We start from the raw sequence: 21362 nt of genomic DNA on the forward strand, positions 1-21362 counted from the left end.
AATTGGACCTAGTAGAAGCTTACTACCGAGTCCGTATCCGCGAGGGGGACGAACCCCTCACTGCCTTCTCCAGCTGTTTTGGAATGTTTGAATTCCTTGTAATGCCCTTCAGGTTAAAAGGGCCCCCGGGGGTCTTCATGCAGCTCATCAACGAAATCCTACATGATTTGCTGTACCGCGGGGTGGTGGTTTATTTGGATGACATCCTTATTTATTTGAAAACTGTGGAACAGCACGTCGCTCTGGTCCGGGAAGTTCTGCAATGCCTGCGCAGCCACCAGCTCTTTGCAAAATTGGCTAAGTGCGAATTTCATCAAAGCAAAATAACTTTCTTGGGATATATAATCTCCCACCATGGCCTTAGCATGGACCCAGCTAAAGTCCAATCTGTCCTCGATTGGGCCCCTCCCTCCACTCGCAAGCAAGTACAACAATTTCTGGGTTTCGCTAATTTCTACCGCGGATTTATCCCTAACTTCGCCCAAGTGGCGTTGCCCATCACCGACCTTCTGAAAACGAAGGGCAAAGGAAGCTCTGCTACCTTACCCTCCGCCAAGATACTGTGGACTGATCAGTGCCAAGCCGCCTTTGTAGCCCTCAAATGCCTTTTCACTTCGGAACCCGTGCTACGGCACCCAAATCCAAACCAAATGTTCATTGTGTAAGTCGATGCCTCCGACGTGGCGATGGGAGGAGCGCTTCTCCAGAGAGGACCGAATGGTCTCCTTCATCCCTGCGCTTACTTCTCAAAGAAGTTTGCGCACTCCCAATTGAACTGGCCCATTTGGGAGAAAGAGGCATCAGCGGTTCACCATGCGCTTACTATATGGCGGCAATTCCTAGAAGGATCTAAAGTCCCATTCGAAGTCTGGACAGATCACAAGAACCTAGCTGCCCTCACGGGGACCCATAAATTGTCCGCGAAACAACAGCGTTGGGCGGACTTCTTTGCTCAGTTTCGTTTTGTCCTGAAACATATACCTAGAAAACAAAATGTACTCGCTGATGCTCTCTCCCGATTGCCTCAGTACCCGGTGAAACTCGATCGGCCAACAGATTCTTTATTTACGCCCGCGCAAAGAGGAGCCCTACCCGTGCTGGCTATGCAGACCCGATCCCAGACTCTGCCCCCACAGGGGAAACAATCGATGGCCGACGCACCCAACCTTCCGACCCAACCGGCCGCCCAGCCACCTGCACTCAAGCCGCCTGCCGAGCAGTCTGCACCCGACACGACACCGCACGTAAGCGTTTCCCCCCCTCGGATCCTTCTACTACCGCAAAAAAGGGGGGGTTCCCGTCTCCGATTCTTTCTTAGACTCCCTTCGGGCGCAATGCTTAGCTGAACGCACTGCTCAAACCCTGCCTCCGGGTGTAATCGAACAAGGGGGTTGCTGGTATAAGGATTCGAAATTGTATGTGCCCAAAACGCTACGAAAAGAAGTCTTGCGTTTAGCTCACGGAGTAAAAACGGCTGGACACTTTGGGTTCCTGAAAACCCTCCACCTAATGCGCAGACAATTCTGGTGGGGGGGAATGTGTTCTGATATCGACTCATTTATTCGCAGCTGTCCAGTTTGCGTCACAGTCAAACGATCTCAAGGCAAACCCCCTGGACTACTGCAACCACTTGAAATTCCCAGCAAACCCTGGGAGGTGATCGCTATGGATTTTATGACGGATCTCCCTCTCAGTGGGGGAAAAACTGTACTATGGGTAATCACTGACTTATTTTCCAAGCAAATACATTTGGTTCCGTGTGCGGGGATCCCTTCCGCTCAGAAGTTGGCCCGCCTATTCGTATCACATGTCTTCAGACTACATTCGTTTCCGCGCAAAATAATTTGCGACCGCGGAAGTAGTTTCGTTGCTAAGTTTTGGAAAGCTTTTCTTAAGCTGGTGGGGGTGGAGCAGGGATTATCTAGTGCATACCATCCCCAAACGGATGGTCAAACCGAACGTGTCAATGCTGTATTAGAATGTTATTTGCGTTGTTATGTCAATTACCACCAAGATGATTGGGTAGAACTGTTACCTTTTGCGGAATATGCCTACAATAATGCTGGGCATCAATCTACTGGTTTCAGCCCCTTCTATGCGGTGTATGGACAAGATTTCGGTCCTATCACCCCTATAGAAGGTTCCGAGGGGGAGGGGGATTCTGATATTGCCTCGTGGGCTTACACCCTCCGTACGACATGGCCCTGGCTAGTAAGCAACCTGGACCGGGCCAAGCGCAAGTACAAGGCGCAAGCGGATAAACACCGTTCCCCCAGTCCGAACGTGCAAGTGGGTGACCTGGTATATCTTTCCACTAAGAACCTACGCTCCACCCGTCCTTGCCACAAACTCAGTGCCAAATACATTGGCCCATTTCCAGTTACCCGACTCATAAATCCAGTCACTGTGGAGCTGTCTCTCCCCAAGACTCTGAGACGTGTTCACCCCGTTTTCCATATCAGCCTCCTAAAACCTCATGTTGCTTCCTCGCAATGGCACCCAGAGCCGCCTCCCGAGCAACCCGTAATGGTGGGAGGGGAAGAACATTTCGAAGTTTCCAAAGTCCTAGATTCCCGTATACATCATGGGACCTTGCAATACCTGATCCGCTGGAAGCACTTCCCCCCTGCCTATGACGAGTGGGTTCGCGCATGAGATGTCTCCGCCCCCAAACTCGTCAACGCCTTCCACACAGCCTACCCAGACAAACCAGCCCCCTTACCGGATGGGAAGGGGTCTTAAGGGGAGCAGGATGTCAGGCCTGTATCTCGGTTTTTATGTTTACTTTCGTTTCTCTGCTGCACTACTCAGACTCAAGGACGATTAAACATACCAAAGCTGTTTGAAATCCTGGGAACACAAATCCTGGGAACTGTTGCTCTGTTTATGTTCTATAATCTCCCGCCATTTCTATGCTTCTTAAAGCCAAATAACGGACAGCTAACTCATAGCTGTCACCCTGCCTTTCATGCACTGTATTGCCTAAATGACCAGTAAAGCCATCTTCTTGGAATCTGATTGTCTCTGTGGTGATTTCTGGTTCGAATTTTTTTTCGAACTTTAAATTCCCGCCGAATTGAACGGATCCGAAGTGGGGGAGTTCGGACTTCGGCATATCCCGAATCTAAACGGGCTGAATTTGGCCGAATCTGAATTATACTGAATTTTTTTTAATTCAACAGCCCTACCGTTCAGTTTGTCCATCAGTTTGGGGGTAGAAAGCACTAGAGAGACCCTGTTCCACCCCGACTAATTTGAGGAAAGCCTTCCAGAATTTGGCAACATAACTACTTCCGCGGTCGCTCACAATCTTGCGTGGAAATGAATGCAGTCGGAAGACATGTGACACAAAGAGGCGGGCCAACTTTGGGGCGGAGGGAATACCAGCACACGGGACCATATGTACCTGTTTAGAAAATAAGTTGGTAATAACCCATAAAACCGTTTTTCCCTCACTGACGGGGAGATCAGTCATAAAATCCATAGCAATTACTTCCCAAGGTCTAGAAGGGATCTCCAACGGTTGCAATAGTCCAGGGGGTTTCCCTTGGGATCGCTTGACAGTGGTGCAGACTGGACAACTGCGGATGAAGGAGTCCACGTCGGTGTGCATGCCCGCCCATCAGAATTGCCTGTGCAATAAGTGGAGAGTTTTTAAAAAGCCAAAGTGTCCCGCAGCTTTGGCGCCGTGGGCTAATTGCAGGACTTCCTTCCGAAGTACTTTGGGCACATACAATTTTGAGTCTTTGTACCAACAACCACCACGTTCTAGTAGGCACGGGGGCAGCGCTTGAGCAGTGCGTTCAACCAGGCATTGGGCACGAAGGGAGTCCAGGAAGGAGTTGGGCAGGGTCACCCCCTGGAGGAGGGTGAAGCGGGGCTCGCTGGCAGTGTCGGTGGGGTGGAGGGGAGGACTGGTTGAGTTGGGGCACTAGGCGCAGGAGACGTAGGTGGGTCTGGTGCGGGAGTTGATTCCCTCCTGACAGAAGCTCTGCTGTCCGCTGCTTGGGGCTGGGACTGGGGCAGAGTTTGGGATCGAGTTTGTACAGCCAAAACTGGTAGAGCATCTCTTTGCGCCGGGGTGAATAAGGAGACCGTTGGACGGTCAATCTTCACCGGGTACTGGGGAAGCCTGGAAAGGGCATCAGCCAGTATTTTCTGCTTTCCAGGCACATGTTTGAGCACAAAACGGAATTGAGCAAAGAAGTCCGCCCGACTCTGTTGCATTGCCGACAGTTTGTGGGCCCCCGTGAGGGCCTCTAGATTTTTGTGATCAGTCCAGACCTCAAAGGGGGTCCTGGAACCCTCCAGAAATTGCCTCCACGTAGAGAGAGCATGGTGGACGGCTGCAGCTTCCTTCTCCCAAATTGGCTAGTTTAGTTGGGAGTGCGCAAACTTCTTTGAAAAATAAGCACAGGGGCGAAGAAGACCGTCTGGCTTCCTTTGCAAAAGAGCCCCCCCCCCATAGCTACGTCAGACACATCCACTTGCACTATGAACATATGGTCAGGATCAGGATGCTTCAGCACGGGTTCAGAAGTGAAAAGCTGCTTGAGAGTTGTAAAGGCAGTTTGACACTGATTTGTCCAGTGAATCTTAGCGGTGGGCAATGTGGCAGAGACCCCCTTACCCTTGGTCTTTAGGAGGTCGGTGAGTGGCAGGGCCACTTGAGCAAAGTTGGGAATGAAACCACGGTAAAAACTGGCAGCCGAGAAATTGCTTCACTTGCTTGCGGGTGGAGGGAGGAGCCCAATCAAGCACAGATTGTACCTTAGCAGGGTCCATGGTGAGCCCCTGCTGTGAAACTATGTAACCCAAGAAGGTTACTTGTTTCTGGTGGAATTCACACTTAGAAACTTTAGCATAGAGTTGATTGTCTCTGAGACACTGTAACACTTCCCTGACTAGGGCAACATGCTCATCCATGGAATTAGAGTAAATAAGGATATCATTGAGATAAACCACCACGCCTCGATATAATAAATCATGGAGGACCTCGTTAATGAGCTGCATGAAGACCCCCGGGGCCCCTTTTAATCCAAAAGGCATCACCAGAAATTCATACATTCCGAAGGAGCTATAGAAGGCTGTAAGGGGTTCGTCTCCGTCACGAATCTGGACCCGGTAATAAGCTTCAACCAAGTCCAGTTTGGTAAAAATGCACCCCTCCTTCAGTTGTCCCAAGATGTCCGAGATGGGGTAGGCGCTGGTTTGGGTGACTGCGTTCAGTTTTCGAAAGTCAATGCACAAGCGCAAGTTGCCCGTTTTCTTTCGGACAAAGAAAGCGGGGGCTGAGTTGGGAGCGGAGGAAGGCCGAATGAACCCCCGAGCCAGATTTTTATCCAGAAAGTCTCGCAGTACGGCGCGCTATCTTTGGTAGGGAAGAAATGTCTTTGCTCCCTCAAATAACTATCCACATGATGTAGAAAACAGGACAGTGTTTCAACTGAAGCGTCATAGGTAATCTTCAACTTGGGTTGTCTCCATGGCATTGGGGGTGCAGGTGGTTGTCCAGGAATTGGCGCCCCCGGCAACCCCGGTGCACCTGGTAGCAACGGTAAGGCAGTTACGACAGGCACTCCGCCGGGAGCCACGGGGCCTCCGCCAGGAGCAACAGGAGCCACGGGACCTCCGCCAGGAGCGACGGGGCCCCCGCCAGGAGCGGCGGGTCCTCCGCCAGGAGGAACCACCGGCGCAGCTGGCTGCTGCGGTGGTTGCTGTGGCGGTTGCTGCAGTGCTGCAGTGGGAGCCGGGGCAACGGGCGCGGTTTGGGCCCGTTGTAACTGGTCGTCTCGAAGTACGAGAGCCAGTTGGTCCTGTAAGCGCGCCACCTGTTCCATAAGATCCAGATTTTGGGACCGCAACAAAAACACATCGTCGCCGGTACCGCCAGCGCGGCGGGATTGGCTGACCCGTAAATTAGCGGCCCAGAGTGACCCCCACCGTATAGGTCCTCCTCGTCGGAATCATCCGGCACATCGGGTAAAGTCAAAGCGAACCTACGGGCGCGTTGAACGCTGCGCGATGGAACGAAGGTCGGGGAAAACGAGGGGATTTCGTAGCCCCCGGGTTGTCGGGGGCGCGTGCCGGAGCGTGCCCATTCAGCAGCCAAGCGTTCCTTCTCCTCCTGTTCAGCCCGAGCCTTGGCCGCGGCATCCGCCGCTGCCCGTGCCTGATCTTCAGCCCTTTTGCGCTCAGCCAAAGCTTGGTCGGCTTCAAGTTTGGTGGCGAGGGCCGTGGTCACTAGTGGGAGAGCCTCCTGTTCCAAAACTAAGATGAGTTCAGAGGGGTCGGTCAGATCCAACAGCGGCTGGATCTGGACCGCCAAGGCCGCCGCATCAGCACCGAAGTTGGGGGTCAGATGCTTTGTGATTTCAGCCACTGAAATCGTGGTCGAGGTCTCGCCCTGAAAGAGCGCAGCCACCCGTGTTGCTACCACTTTTGCCTCTGCTTGGCAGAGCTGGGGGGCTGGTGTGGTCGGGGTCGCCATGCCTGGAGATGTAGCAGGACAGATCGGGACCCCTGCTCGATCCGACTGCGAGTCACTGGAAGTTAGTCCCGCCAACAGGCTAGTCAACAACTGTAAATCCTCTGTTGCCAACCAGTCCAGGGTGTGGAGGTCATGGCAGGCACAGGTATACGCGACGTCAGAAGTCCAGGGAACCGTAGCGGCCAGAGAACGCCACTGAGCCTGAACAAGTCCAGTCAGGCGGTTAACTTCAGCATCAGTATGATGTATCTCAGCCAAAACGTCCCGTACTAGATCGGGGTCGTCGTCTGCGATCCTCAAAGGAAGGAACCAAGGATGGAAGTCTTCCAGGGCTCCGGGCAGGAACCCACCACTCGGGCGAACCGCACGGGGCTCCAGCCACGGGTAGACAACTCAGAGAGCACTGTCCTAGCTCCAATCCGAGTGGCAGGCGAAACCTCCGGGGATCTAGCCTGACAGGTGAAAGAGGTGTGTGATTCCTGCCTTAATGTAAGCACTTGGTCCATAGAATTCCAAAAAAATCACACCAGGAGACTTAGTAGTCAAAAAGAGTAAGTTTACTGGTAACATAGGCAAGCAGAGCTTAGAAATCCAAAGGCAGGAATGGGGGGGTGGGGGAAATGGCAAGCACTTGATTATATGAGAATACCAGAAAAGCAACAGCAATACAGTCTCATGAGATAACCTCAAACAGACTAGAACACTGGTTCCCAACCAGGGGTCCGTGGACCCCCAGGGGTCCACAAGAACTAAACCAGTGGTCTGTGAAACAAAGTTATAAACCCATAATAAATTAATATTTATGCGGGTGGCATGGCGGCGGCTCGCGGGCACAGAGCGCGGCGGCGTGCTGTGGTGACTCGTGGGAGCGGTGCACGACAAGTAAGGAACATGCAGGGGCGGGGAGCTGGGGGAGGGTGCAAGCGAGCCTCACACAACCACACACAATATGATAAACACTCGTCAAACCTTTTTTGATGATAGCTGTCGAAGAGGTTTTAGGGATGGAAGCCAAAAAGAAAATACAAGAAATACCTCTTATCGAACAACACGGTAAAAGCTCGAATTGAAATTATGTCAAATAACATCGAGGAGCAGCTTGTTTCGAAAATAAAAAATTCGCTATGTTTCACTTTGCAGTGTGATGAATCGACAGATGTTTCTAATTGCAGTCAGTTGCTCGTATTTGTCCACGTTTTAGACGATGACAACACTATTAAAGAGGAATTATTGATTTTGCGGAAACTGGAAACGACGTCAAAAGGTATCGACGTCATGAATATAATAGCGGAGTATTTTGAGAAACACAGCATTATGTGGGAAAAGCTCACCGGCTTCTGTACGGATGGCGCTCCAGCCATGTTAGGATCACGCTCCTGTCTAGCAACATTAATAAAACAGAAGAATCCTTCAGCAATAACAACTCATTGTATCATACATCATCCGGCGTTAGCTTCCAAGACTCTTCCTAAAAGCCTTGTTAATACCATGGAAATGGCCATAAAAGTGGTCAATGTTATTAAAAGCAGCGCCTTAAATACACGCCTTTTTAAAAAACTGTGCACTGAAATGGACTCTGATCATGAGACTCTTCTTTTCCACACCAAAGTTCGTTGGCTATCAAAAGGCAATATGCTGGGAAGGTTATTTGAACTAAGAAAAGAGGTTGAGCTGTTTCTAGCCAAGAAGAAAATTAAAGATTTACTAGAGCTGTTTTCTGATTCGAAAAGTCAGATGCATTTGGCTTATCTTGTGGATATTTTCTCACATTTGAATAAACTAAACTTACAGTTGCAAGGTTCTGGGAACATAAATTTAGCAGGTGTGGGAAACATTTTTATGTTTGAAGATAACCTGCGTGCCTTTATTTGCAAACTTCAACTATGTGTAGGCGAAAACAATTATTCTGCGTTTGTGACATTAAAAGCACTGGTCGATGATAGTAAAGATGACATGATCACCGCAAATATACAAGACAACATCAGAAGTCATCTGCAAATGCTGGTCGATGAATTCCACCGTTACTTCCCGGAATATAACCAGACAAAATCAAAAGATACCCAAAAGCTGATTCGCAATCCTTTTGGTATTGCTGTTGAAGAGGTTGCAGAAGAAATCCAGGAAGAGCTCATTGAATTCCAAAATGATAGGCACTGTAAGGATGCGTTTGAATCAGTTTCTCTTGAAGAGTTCTGGTGTAAAAAAGCAATTTCATATCCTACATTCGGGGATTCGCCTTGCGATATCTTATGCTCTTCTCCACAACTTATTTATGCGAACAAGGATTTTCTGCTTTGCTTATAATTAAGAACAAGACCAGAAGTCGATTGGAAGCAAGTGATGATATTCGTGTAGCTCTGAGCAACAGTATTAGCCCCAGAATTGCCCAGCTTGTAAAAAGGATGCAAGCTCAAAAATCGCATTGATTTACAATTAAAAGTTCTCTATTATAAAAAATATATTCAAATATTATTCTAAGTTTAATGTTTAACTAACAGTTATGATTAAAGTTTATTTTCAAATTCTCTGAATTTTTATTTTGAACCTTGGGGTCCCTGCACCGAACAAAAAAGTCCTAGTGGTCCCTGGTCAAAAAAAGGTTGGGAACCACTGAGTTAGATGTTTCACCGTCCTCCCCGATCAGAAATGTTGAGCTGTTAGGTTTCAAAAACAGGCCCCAGAGATTGCATTATTAGAAACAATGACAGAGCAAATTCTCAGGAAACCCGGCGGCTTAATTTCTTCATGTTCTAAAAAATGCTGAAGGTGGAGAGAAACCGAGAGACAAAACCCAGAATAGAGATATAAAAGGAAGTTCAGGCTGGGTTCTCAATGGCTGGGTTCACCAAAGGCGAGAAGCAAATTCACCTGTCTACTCAGCAGTCTCCAAAGGCACCCCAAGAGCCAGTGTGATGTAGCGGTTGGAGAACCAGACTAGGCTGTAAGGAGTCTAAATCTCCACTCAGCCATTTGTGTTGCTGCACCCATCATGCTGTGGCAGAATTCCAAATGTGATCGCAGGCAGACAAAGGTTGCGGACCCCTGCTCTAACGTGCTCAAGACGCCGAACTTTGGGGGGAGGGATTCAGAGAATCCCGCCTGTGCTTCTGACCCCAGCCGTCATAGGTAACTAGCACGCAACGACATGAAGTCAGGAAGATCTACGGCAGGAAACGCTGGCCATGTGGCACCTTTGATAAGGAGGGAAAAGACAAACACACCATCCCGTTTGCAGTAATGCCAGAAGAGCACCCCACAACAAATAGACCGGAGAGGGGAAAAGGAAATTATCTGTCAGTGGAAAAAGAGATCAGGTCACGAGAACTTTTGAAATCTAACTAGCAAGAACTGGTCAGAGGGTTGGACTCCCCGCCCACCCCATTCACAAACACTGTTAATTCTTTATTTCCAAAGCCCAGCTATCTTACACGTACTAATCGATTTCTCTATACTCAGTTACCACACAGTGAGTTCAGTGCAAAGAACTGACTGGACCAAAAGAAGAGGGCATCTGAAAGTTCCTCGCTATGCTTGCAATGGCCCCTCTGATACACGCAAGCAACCACTGGACTTCGCAAACCAGTCGAGCGGACTGGCAAGAGGGGGTTGGGGACAAAATACTGAGGGACCCAGGAAGCTGGGGAAACCATGCTGTTTGCTTTCATCTGATATTTGGGTTGGATCCCAGTTTGGGGTGGGGGAGAAGGAGGAGGAGGAGAAAACAGAGTTGTACTTACCTGTAACTGCTGCTCATTGAAGTCTTCTGTGCAGACATACATTTGGGACTGCGCCTGTGCTGCCGGAAACTTTTTCTCTAGCCTTAGGCCTAGATGGGGGATGCCCCTCCCCTTGGAGCAGGCCGGCCGGCTTCCTGCCGAAACCACCGCGTGCTCCTGGGCGGGGCATCCCCCTCCCTCCTCAGTTCCATGCCAGCCGCCGACCTCTACAGGTAAGGTTCCTTTTGCATAATGTTATAATTATTAATACTCTGTCCTTTTTTTTAGTGGGGTAGTGACGGGAGGGAATGTGTGTCTGCACAGAAGACTTCAATGAACAGCAGTTACAGGTAAGCACAACTCTGTTTTCATTTTCAGTCTTCGGTGCAGCCCCACATTTGGGATTCTGGCAAGCTACTCACAAGAGGTGGGTGTTGTCCTAGGGTATGAAGGACTGCTCTGCCAACTTCTGCATCTCTCCTTGCTTGCAGGTCAATGGCACAGTGCTTCACAAACATCTCCTCACTCGCCCATGTCACAGCCTTACAGATGTCAACCAGCGGGACTTTCCTGTGAAAAGCTGCAGAGGAACCTTGAGCCCTGGTAGAGTGAGCTCCCACTTCTAAGGGACAGGGGGTATCCGCTGCCTTGTAAGTGGATTTTATGGCACAAACTACCCATCTTGCTATGGACTGGGCCTAAGCTGCCTTGCCTTTCTTAGGGCCATGATGGCAAGTAAATATACTCTTGGATTTTCTGAAGTGTTTTGTCCTTTCTATATAATAAAGGATAGCTCTCCTCACATCTAGAGTGTGAAGTGCTCTTTCCGCCTCTGAAGATGGGTTCGGAAAGAAAACTGGCACTATGATTTCTTGAGCTAAATGAAAGCTGGAGATCACCTTGGGCTTAAATAAGGGGCTAGGGTGTAGTACCACCCGCTCATTGAAGATCTTAAGGAAAGGCTTGTCTACTCTGAGGGCGGCAAGCTCACCCACTCTTCTGGTAGATCTTACTGCAATCCGGAAAGCCACTTTAGCAGACAGTATATTAAGTGGAGAGGTAGCTAAGGGCTCAAACGGGGTGAGCATAAGTCTTGCTAGGACTAGCGACAGGGACCACTGAGGAGTGATCTTAGGTACTGGTGGGAGAATGTTAAGGAGGCCCTACATGAAGCGCTTTGCTAAAGGGTGTGCAAAGGTCGTGTAACCTTCAACCTCATCATGGTATGCGGAAATGGCAGCAAGGTGCACCTTAACAGAAGAAACTGCGAGGCCCTGCTTTGTTAATTCTAAGAGGTAGTCCAGGATTAGAGGTAACGGATAATTGAATGCAGAGGAACCTCTGGAGGTAGCCCAGCGATCAAACCTCTCCCATTTCGTCTCATATGAATACCTAGTGAATGGCTTTCTGGCCTGTAAAAGAATGTCCTTTACTGGTTGGGACAGACTGGTGCTCTGGGATCTATTCCCCATACTGTTAGGTGTAGGCGATCTATATCGTGATATGCATGAGGGAATCCCAACGTAGCAGATCTGGGGCTCTGGGAAGATGTCTGAAGTTGCGGCCCGCAAGGTGTAGCAGCTCTGCAAACCAGATTTGTCGGGGCCAAAAAGGGGCGATCAGGATGCAGGATGTGTGATCAGCCTTGATCTTCCCTATTACCCTTGAGAGGATGGGGAAGGGGGGGAATGCATAGAAGAGGGTGCCCGACCATTGTATCTGGAAGGCATCCCCTAGAGAAATTGGGTCGCGTCCCGCTATGGAGCAGAATATCTCTGTCTTTCTGTTGTAGCGGGTGGCAAAAAGGTCTATCTGAGGGACTCGCCATATCTGGAAGATGGGGAATAGGAACTTGTCCTGGAGCTCCCATTCGTGGTTGGTGAGGAACTCTCGACGGAGGGTGTCTGCCCAGGTATTGTGTATGCCTGCTATATGGATGGCCCTTAGTGAGATGTCGTTTTCTAAGGTGACCTGCCATACTTTCTGGGCTTCCCTGCAGAGGGGAATAGAACCTGTACCCCCTTGTTTGTTGATGTAATAGACTGCAGATGTATTGTCTGATTGCACCAATGTCCTCGAACCTCTGAGGATATCTGCGAAGGAGATAAGTGAATAACAAATCGCCCTCAGTTCTAACACATTAATGTGCGTCTCTCTCAACACATCCTCCCAGCGACCCTGTACTGAGAATCCCTCACAGTGACCACCCCACCCCACCCCTGGAGGGAGGACGAAGTCAGGATTCCAGTAACCAAAGGGGGCACCTGCTAGGAGATTGGTCTCTTGACAACCACCGTTCCAGTGATCTAAGCACCGCCCTGGGAATTGACAGCCTATGGGACTGTGAATGGTGGAATTGGTCAAAGGTGTGTAGGAGCAAGTTCTGTAGGCCTCTCATATGCAACATGGCCTGAGGGATGACGGCTTTGGTAGAGGCCATCAAACCCAGTAACCTCTGAATCAACACCACTGGTTGGTGTCTGCACTTCTGGAACCTCTCCGTCAGTTGTCTTATAGCCCCTACTCTGTCTTGGGGGAGGAAGGCTCTATTTAAGGTAGAGTCCAGGATCGCTCCCACAAATTGAATTCTTTGAGTGGGGACTAATTCTGACTTTTTCCAGTTTACCATTAAGTCCCAGTCTGAGACATGTTGTTACCACCAACTCTATCTGGCTAGAGGGTGACAGGGGAGTCTGGTGTGACCAGCCAGTCGTCAAAGTAGGAGAATATCCTGCAGCCCCTACTCCTGAAGTGGGAAATGACCACGACCATGCATTTAGTGAATACCCTGGGTGCCGTAGCCAGCCCAAAGTACGGTGTACTGGAAAATCTCAAAACCATAACGGAACCTGAGGTACTTCCTGTGAGACTGATAGATGGCAATATGGAAGTATGCATCCTTCAGATCCAAAACAGCGAACCAAACGTGAGGTGAGAGAAGCTCCATCACCGAAGGCAAAGAGACCATACGGACCTTAGAAACCTTCAAACATTTATTTAACTCTCTGAGGTCGATAGTTGGTCTCGAACCACCATCATTTTTCTCAACCATGAAGATTCTGGAGTAAAAACCAAACTCTGAACATTGTGGAACTCTCTGAACCGCACCCTTCTGCAAGAGCTCTTGCAGTTGGGGGCCAAACTCTGGAAAGGGGTTATCTCTGGCAAACTTGGGATGTAAACATTTGGGGGTAGACTTAAGCTCCAGATGGTACCCCTCCGAAACTATTTTTAGGACCCAACCCTCAGAGCAGATAGATTGCCAAGCATCAGAGAATTTGGCCAGCCGGTCAAGAAAGGGCAGGCCCTCCTGAGCGGCTTGCAGGTCCAGTCTCTGAGAGGGTTGTTGCTGCTGATCCTTTGGCAGGGGGGTGGAGGAAAGCCTCTGCCTGTTACCCTGTCTGCGCTTGCCCGATTGGCCCTGGCGGAAGGGTTGTTGGTAGTGCCTCAGAAACGCTGCTGTCGTTGGCCTCTATAGAAGGGAGTGGCGAATCCTTGCTGCCTCGGCTGGAAATGCTCCCGGGAGGATGGGTTGAAGGGTAGGACACCCAGAGATCTGACCGTTTGATGGTCTTCTTTATATTAGTCAGGAACTCCGTAGTGGAGGATGAGAAAAGAGTGTCCCCCTCAAATGGGAGATCTTCAACGTGGGATCTGGTATCAAGTGGCAGAGCAGTGTTTCGGAGCCACGAGTGCCGGTGTAGGGTGATGGCAGTGGCCATGGTTTCGGCTGCATGTTTGCCTGCGCTGATCTCCTGTTTGGAAAGACGTAGGGCCTCGGCTTGGATTAGGTGAATAGCCGATTTAGCTTCTTCAGGGAGATGCTCTAGATGCGGGGTTGCTTTCTCCCAAAGGAAGAGCTAGTACCCGCCCCCCCCCCATGATTGTTTGGTAGTTTGCGATCCTGAAGTTCAGGGCTGAAGATGTGTAGAGCTTCCTACCCAGCTAGTCGAGTCTCCTGCTCTCCTTGTCAGCAGGAGTGGAGTGCTGCCCCTGTCTTTGGCGAGACTGCATCTCTCCCATCACAATGGACGACGGGGGAGGGTGGATGGTTAGGAATTTAGCAGAGTCCTGTTTGACCCTGTACAGATTTTCGATTTTCTTTGACAAAGCAGGGGTAGAGGCTGGCTTTTTCCATACTGTTTTGCTAATTTTGGTGAGGCCTTTGAGTACAGGGATGGCTACAATACCAGGGGCATCTGGATACAGGCAACTCAGGATTCTATCCTTTGGCCTGTTGTCAGAGGTCGTGATATTGATCTCAAGGGCTTCGGCCATATGGAGCATCTGTTAGCTCCTAAGGCGTAAGTCCTCTGAGGGAGAGATGACTTCCGTGTCTCCCACTAGCTCGTCTGGGGAAGGTTCTGACGGCCCTTCAGAGCTTGCCACAGAGACCAGAGCTTCAAACTCCTCCACATCTGACTCCCCTAATGAAGCGGATTGGGTGTAAGATGAAGCAAAATAATTAGGCTGTGTTTATGTCTGCACAAGGGGTTTTCCTTGAAGAGACAGTTGGCGGAGTCTACAGAAATCAATCCAATCCTGGATGAGATCTGGTGGTAGGCTGGGTTGCTGTAGGGTTCGATATTGGAAGTGAATGCCCTCTGGTCCACAAAGGCAGAAGTCGAAGCTCTTGGATCCATCAGCCCGGATCCAATAGAATAGGTTTCTGGATCTGATGGGAATCCAGTGGCAGCTCGAGTTCAATGTCCGAGAAAGAGTGCAAGGGAGACTCGGAGTGTAAGGATGGGGTCCTGGGCGGGACCAGGAGCTCTGGATCCGAGGGCCTCAGTGCTGGAACCGGAGGGGGAAGAAGCTTGGGTGTCGATTTGTGGTGGCTCGAGTCGCTAGACTTCTCCCGCTGCTTGTCCTTGTGCTTATGCATAACCTCATGGCTGGTTCCGAACTTGCATGCTCTTGTGCATGCTTTTTTGTTGAGTATCTCAGTTTCGAGGCAGGAGCAGCTGGAACCGAGGGGATCAGATCCGAGCTGGATCCATGCATCGGGGCTGGTGGCGCCGAGCGGACAGATGGGTCTCTCTGTGGGGTCTCGGACCCTAAGGACGTGCTCGATACAGCAGAATCATAGAATCATACAGTTGGAAGGGACCACCAGGGTCATCAAGTCCAACTCCCTGCACAATGCAGGGCATTCACAACTACCTCCCCCCCACACACCCAGTGACCAGAAGATGGCCAAGATGCCTTCCCACTCATCATCTGCCTAAGGTCACAGAATCAGCATTGCTGACAAAAACCTCCAGGGAAGGAGAGCTTACCCCCTCCCGAGGAAGCCTGTTCCACTGGGGAACCACTCTAACTGTTAGAAAATTCTTCCTAATGTCAAAACGGAAACTGTTTTGATTTAATTTCAACCTGTTGGTTCTGGTCCAACCTCCTGGGGCAACAGAATCTACTCGGTAAGGGCTCTGCTCCAAAGCTCGGCTTTTAGAGGGGCAGCACAAGCGTTGCGTGCTCTGGTGGAGAATTTTTGGCATATTTTGCATGCTTGCAAGTTGTGGCCTTTGCCCAAACATATGAGGCACAGCTCATGTTCATCAGTGAAAGGGATCTTCATGGAGCACTTTGTGCAGCGCTTACAGGGTGATTTAGAGGCCATCGCAGCGCTTGGCAGACCGAGAGACCGGGGCTTCAAAGCGGCTCGAGTTACAGGGAACGGGAGTGCTAGGGATGGGGCTGGTCAGGGAGCCCTGAGCGGCAGCCCGGAAAGGAAGGGAGCGTGATGGAAGACTCACTTTCGCTTTCCTGTCAAATTCTAGGCTCGGAGATAGAAAGAACGTTCCACTCTTGGCGGCGGCAAAGAAGGAACTGAGGAGGGATGGGGATGCCCTGCCCAGGAGCATACGGTGGTTTCGACGGGAAGTCGGCCTGCCTGCTCCAAGGGGAGGGGCATCCCCCATCTAGGCCTAAGGCTAGAGAAAAAGTTTCCGGTGGCAGGCCTGTACGCAGACGCAGTCCCAAATGTGTGTCTGCGCTGAAGACTGAAAATGAAGAGTTGGTTTTTATATGCATTTTCTTTACCACTTAAGGAAGAATCAAACCGGCTTACAATCACCTTCCCCCCCCCACAACAGACACCCTATGAGGTAGGTGGGGCTGAGAGAGCTCTAAGAGAGCTGTGACTGGCCCAAGGTCACCCAGCTGGCTTCAGGTGGAGTGGGAAAGCCAACCCGGTTCACCGATTAGCGTCCGCCGCTCCAAACCACCCCTCTTAACCACTACACCACACTGGCTCTGAGCAGGGTTGGCCCTGGTTAGTATTTGGATGGGAGACCTCCGAGGAATACGCAAATGCAGGCAGCGGCAAACCGCCTCTGTTTGCCTCTTGACTTGAAACCTCTGTGGGGTCATCCTAAGTCAACTGTGACTTGACGGCAACGAACAATATTATCTCTGTTTTTGAAAGATAGTTGTTTCAAACCCTGCTCTCTGCACCTCCACCCACATAGGGGAAGCAGGTGGCAACCACAGACACGGCCTTTTTAGTAGCGGCTCCCCACTTATGGAACACCTTTTCCTTGTAGGGCTGCCAGGCACCTACTCTTTAGGCATTTAGTCATCAAACCCAAACTATTTCCCTGGGCAGTTTGTTTCTCTTATTAAAATAATTTCAGTGGCTGATTGGGTTAGCTTGATTACCAGTTAACCTTTTAATGTAGTCTATCTGATTTGATGAGATATTCATTAGCATCCTCCTTCAGCAGTTCTCCTAGAGGTGGCAACATTAACACTCAAAACAAATAAAATTCACAAGCACAGCATGAAGGCAGTTGACATCCCCCACTTATTACAAGCAACATATATAAAAATACAGATTTCTTCCAAAGAGATGACTCAGTTTACTAGTACTAGTTTACTAATGACAGACCTATCCAAGACCACATCTGACAAGTGACATCTGACCAGACCCACCAGGAGATGGTCTGCAGAAGGCTCCAGAAACCACACTTGAGCCAGAAAACCAGTAGCTAAGGGCCTCTTTGGAAGGTGGCATGGTATGGCCCGATCTCATCCGATCTCAGAAGATAATCAGGGTCAGTACTTGGAAGGGAGACCATCAAGGATGGATCTACAGAGGAAGACAATGGCAAACCACCTCTGCTTCTCACTTGCCTTGAAAGCCCCTCGCTGGGTTCGCCATAAGTCTGCTGCAACTTGAGGGCACTTTACACACACACACACACACACACACACACACACACACGGGCCTCTTCATACACAACAACAGCCACAAACGTCCAGGATGGCATGTAAGGTACAAAATTATTGTGGCTTTACCCCTCCCCAATATATGGGACAGTAAACACCAAAGAGATAATTTAAGACAGGGGTCCTCAACCTTTTTGAGTCTGCGGGCACCTTTGGAATTATGATACGGGGGTGGGCAGAACCAGAAATTGGATGCCACAGGAAGTGGAGCCAACCCCAAAATGGCTGCCACAGGAAGAGGAGCCAACCACAAAACGCAGGGAGTGAGGTAATGCATAATCCCAACAGTAACTCTTCAACATTTCAAGCAGACGATCTATTTAATGGGATGCCTCTGTAAATGAATACACTGTTTTAAAATATTGCCTTCAATACGCACAGGGTACTTTCAGTCACACTCCTGACTGAAGATCCTTGTGCTGTGGTGGTCAGAAGCCCTCCTGGACCAAAGCCTCATTTGGCCCAACACACACTCAAAAAACACTTGGCAAGCAACAGGAAAGGTGTCAGTGGGCACCATGTTGGAGACCTGTGGTTTAAAGTACGTGATTCGCTTTGAACATACTCAATACCCTCCTAAGCAGAGTTAAGACCTTCTAAGCTCACTGACTTTACTGGACTCTGAAGGGCGTAACTCTGCTTCGGGCAGCTCTTGTAAAGATCACTGTATGAACGCTGAAGTATTTTATACAAAAATATTTCTGCTGCATCTTTCCCACAAAAAGGTTTGGGCTCTTACTATTATATCCCATTCCTCAGCTACAAGGAAAAAGAAGCTCTGCTCTTGTACTTTGTTCTTTCCTTCCATATAACTAAGTAAGCAGATCACTGAAGGCCCGAGAGAAACCAGTGGAGTCTCTCCTCCACCTTCCCTGGACCTGTGTGTCCAGAGGTGAGGGTAGGAGAAGAGAAATCCAGGCTAGGATGCTCGGACCATCAACACCCTTACGAACATGCCCAACCGCTACAGCCATCTTCCAAGGCCCTGCTTCGGGTGCCCCGCCCTCTGAGATCAGGTGGGTGGCAAACCAGGAAAGGGCCTTCTTGGCCGAGGCACCAAAACTCCAGAACTCTCTCCCCAGAGAGACTCGCCTGTCCCCTTCAGCCACTGTCTTCCACCAGCAGGTGAAGACTTATTTTTGTGTTGTCTGGCGTTCCCTCAGTGACCCCTCCTTTCTGCCTCATTTTTAATTATTATTTTCAAAGTAACTGTATTTTACTATGTATTTTAACTTGTTCTTGTTTGAATACTGTATTTTTGTTCGATTTTAATGGTTTTAATTATGTTTTTCATCTGTTGGCTACCTTTGAGGCCCTGATGAGGGCAGAAAGTGTTGTCAATAAACACAATTAATGAAACTCCTGAAAGGCCTACCAAAGGCCCAAGACAGGTTTTTTTTACTGCTTACTGTTCTGCCAAATTTTAAACTGCATACTGCCTTCTTAATAGAAAGGAAGGGTGGAAATGCACTAAACAAGCAAACAAAAGAAACTTTCTCACACACACACAAGCCAGGCAACCGTTGTTCAAAAGTTTTGCCTGAACATTTATTGGGCTCAAGCCAAAATATGGTTCTGTTGCAAACAAAAGATTGCTGTTGGGAAGGGCACAACCAGGTCCCTTATTATATAGGCAAAGGGCAAAAGACACAAGATCTGGACACAGATCAAGTAACCGGTTCTAAGATCATAAACCTTTGGAGTTCTGATTGGAGGCAAGCAAGCCTCATTTGACAAGCTCTGTGGTTCTTCAGACAAAGGAGGCAAAAGCAGACAGTGTTCATTAATTTATAAGCAGTTAGGCCTTTCCCAGAAGTAGAAGGTTCAGGTGACGGGGCTTCCTTCAGCCAAGTTTGCGCACACTGTGACTCAGCAATTCTCCAGACCTTAACTAACAGTGCAATCCTAATTGTGGTGGAAAGGGCTGTGAAGTCCCGGCCGACTTACCGTATATACCCATGTATAAGCCGACCCGCGTATAAGCCGAGGTGCCTAATTTCTCCCCAAAAATGGGGGAAAATTAGGCACCCGCATATAAGCCGAGGGTCGGCTTATAACCCCTCCCCCCCCCCCGCAGGCTTACCTTACAGGGCTCTCCAGGGGCGAGGGTCCGGCGGCGGCGGTGGCAGCGCGGCCCGGGGGGGCGGGGCAGCCTTCCTGCAGCAGCAGGAGGCTGCCCCAGGCCGCTCCGGGCGGGGAGAAGCAGCGGCACGGCACGGGGCAGACCAAGGCCGCTCCCGGCGGGGAGAAGCGGTGGCGCCGCCCAGGGGGGGGCAGCCTTCCTGCAGTTGCAGGAGGCTGCCCCAGGCCGCTCCCGGCGGGGAGAAGCGGCGCTGCCGCCTGGGGGGGGGGCCGGGGCAGCCTTCCTGCAGTTGCAGGAGGCTGCCCCAGGCCGCTCCCGGTGGGGAGAAGCGGCGGCACCGCCCGGGGGGGGCGGGGCAGCCTCTCTGCAGGTGCAGGAGGCTGCTCCAGGACGCTCCCGGCGGGGAGAAGCGGCGGCGCGGCCCGGGGGGGCCCGGGGCAGCCTTTCTGCAGCAGCAGGTGGCTGCCCCAGGCCGCTCCCGGCGGCAGGAAGCGGCACGGCAGCGGCGGTAAGTTTCCCCCCTTCCTCCCTCCTCTTTCCTCCCTCCCCCCGTATTGACCCGCGTATAAGCCGAGGCCGGCTTTTTCAGCCCATTTTTTGGGCTGAAAAACTCGGCTTATACCGAGTATATACGGTACAAGGACCCCATAGGGCAGGGGTGTCGAACCCATTTGCAACGATATGATGTAAAGGACACTTGGTCAGGCCGGGCCATGCCTCGCCAGCCTAGATTAGGAGTGAGAGGGGGGATGCCTCGACTGGCGGGCCCGCTGTGGGCTTGCCAGTCTAGATCGGGAAGGGGGTGGCTGCCTTGCGGGCCGGATGAGAGCTCTCTAAGGACTGGTTCCGGCCTGCGGGCCGCACGTTACACACCCCTGCTGTAGCGTTTTCAAGGCAAGGGACAAGCAGAGGTGGTTGGCCATCACCTACCTCTGCATAGGGACCCTGGACTTCTTGGTGGTCTCTCATCCAAGTAACTTGGGACCAAGTCACACAATCACTTTGCAATGCAGTTATCCCCATAAAAAAGGGAAACCACATGGATGCCATTCAAAACAGGAAGCTTGTTCCAATTGGGGGTTGGAGCCCGTTCACACAACACTTCCCGCTGCCCTTCTCGGTTTTAAAACTACTTCTTGGTCACTTTTTTGTTAATATCAATGCTACGGGAACCTGCCGCCAACAGTGTGTGTTAGGGTGACCATGCCCAAAATGTCTGATCAATATTTGGGGGAGTTGTGGGACTATACAACCATTCAAATGTACCTTGCCCATTTTATTTCACCTTTAGTTTAGAATAGACTAGAGTAAATTTATTTGCGGTCAAAGACCAATAAAAACATATTGTATGTAATAACCAACACATCATAATATCATATAAAATAAAATATAAAAACTTATCAGATAAAACAGATGGCAGCATGTTAGTACCACTGTAAACTCTTTCTTCCACATAAAACAGCCATCAAGACTCATCCGCTAGTAGGCTTCAGTAGACCAAGCTCATCCTTACCTACGTCTTTAGCCTTTATCCTACTTTAAGCTTTAATCGCCGCAACACAGTATTTAGCAACCTGTCTTGTAATTAAAGTGTTTTCGCCTGTCAATAATTTTTCAAGTCTATTAGAACGGCCGAGTAAATTAACTAATAATAGGGATCATCTTTGGTTTGTATGTAATTTGCAAACTAAATGTTCTCAAGCCTGGAGAAGTGGTGAAAGTTTCCCTATGTGCCAGGCTGCTAATAAAACAGCAGTCCCAGGAAAGCCATACTAACTATCGCTAGCTTCTCGGATTTTCAGCTTCCAGACCTGCAATGCTGAGGGAAAGACAGGAGACGAGG

At 50.1% G+C, this 21362-nt stretch overlaps 1 protein-coding gene across 1 annotated transcript in view; it reads right to left on the bottom strand.

The window, feature by feature from the left end:
• The window catches only part of TSPAN14 (tetraspanin 14), a 43074-nt gene that overhangs the window by 21374 nt on the left and 338 nt on the right, over positions 1-21362 (bottom strand). The window lies entirely within an intron of this gene.

This window comes from Euleptes europaea, chromosome 5 (genome assembly GCF_029931775.1).
Source record: "Euleptes europaea isolate rEulEur1 chromosome 5, rEulEur1.hap1, whole genome shotgun sequence".
Taxonomy (NCBI): domain Eukaryota; kingdom Metazoa; phylum Chordata; class Lepidosauria; order Squamata; family Sphaerodactylidae; genus Euleptes; species Euleptes europaea.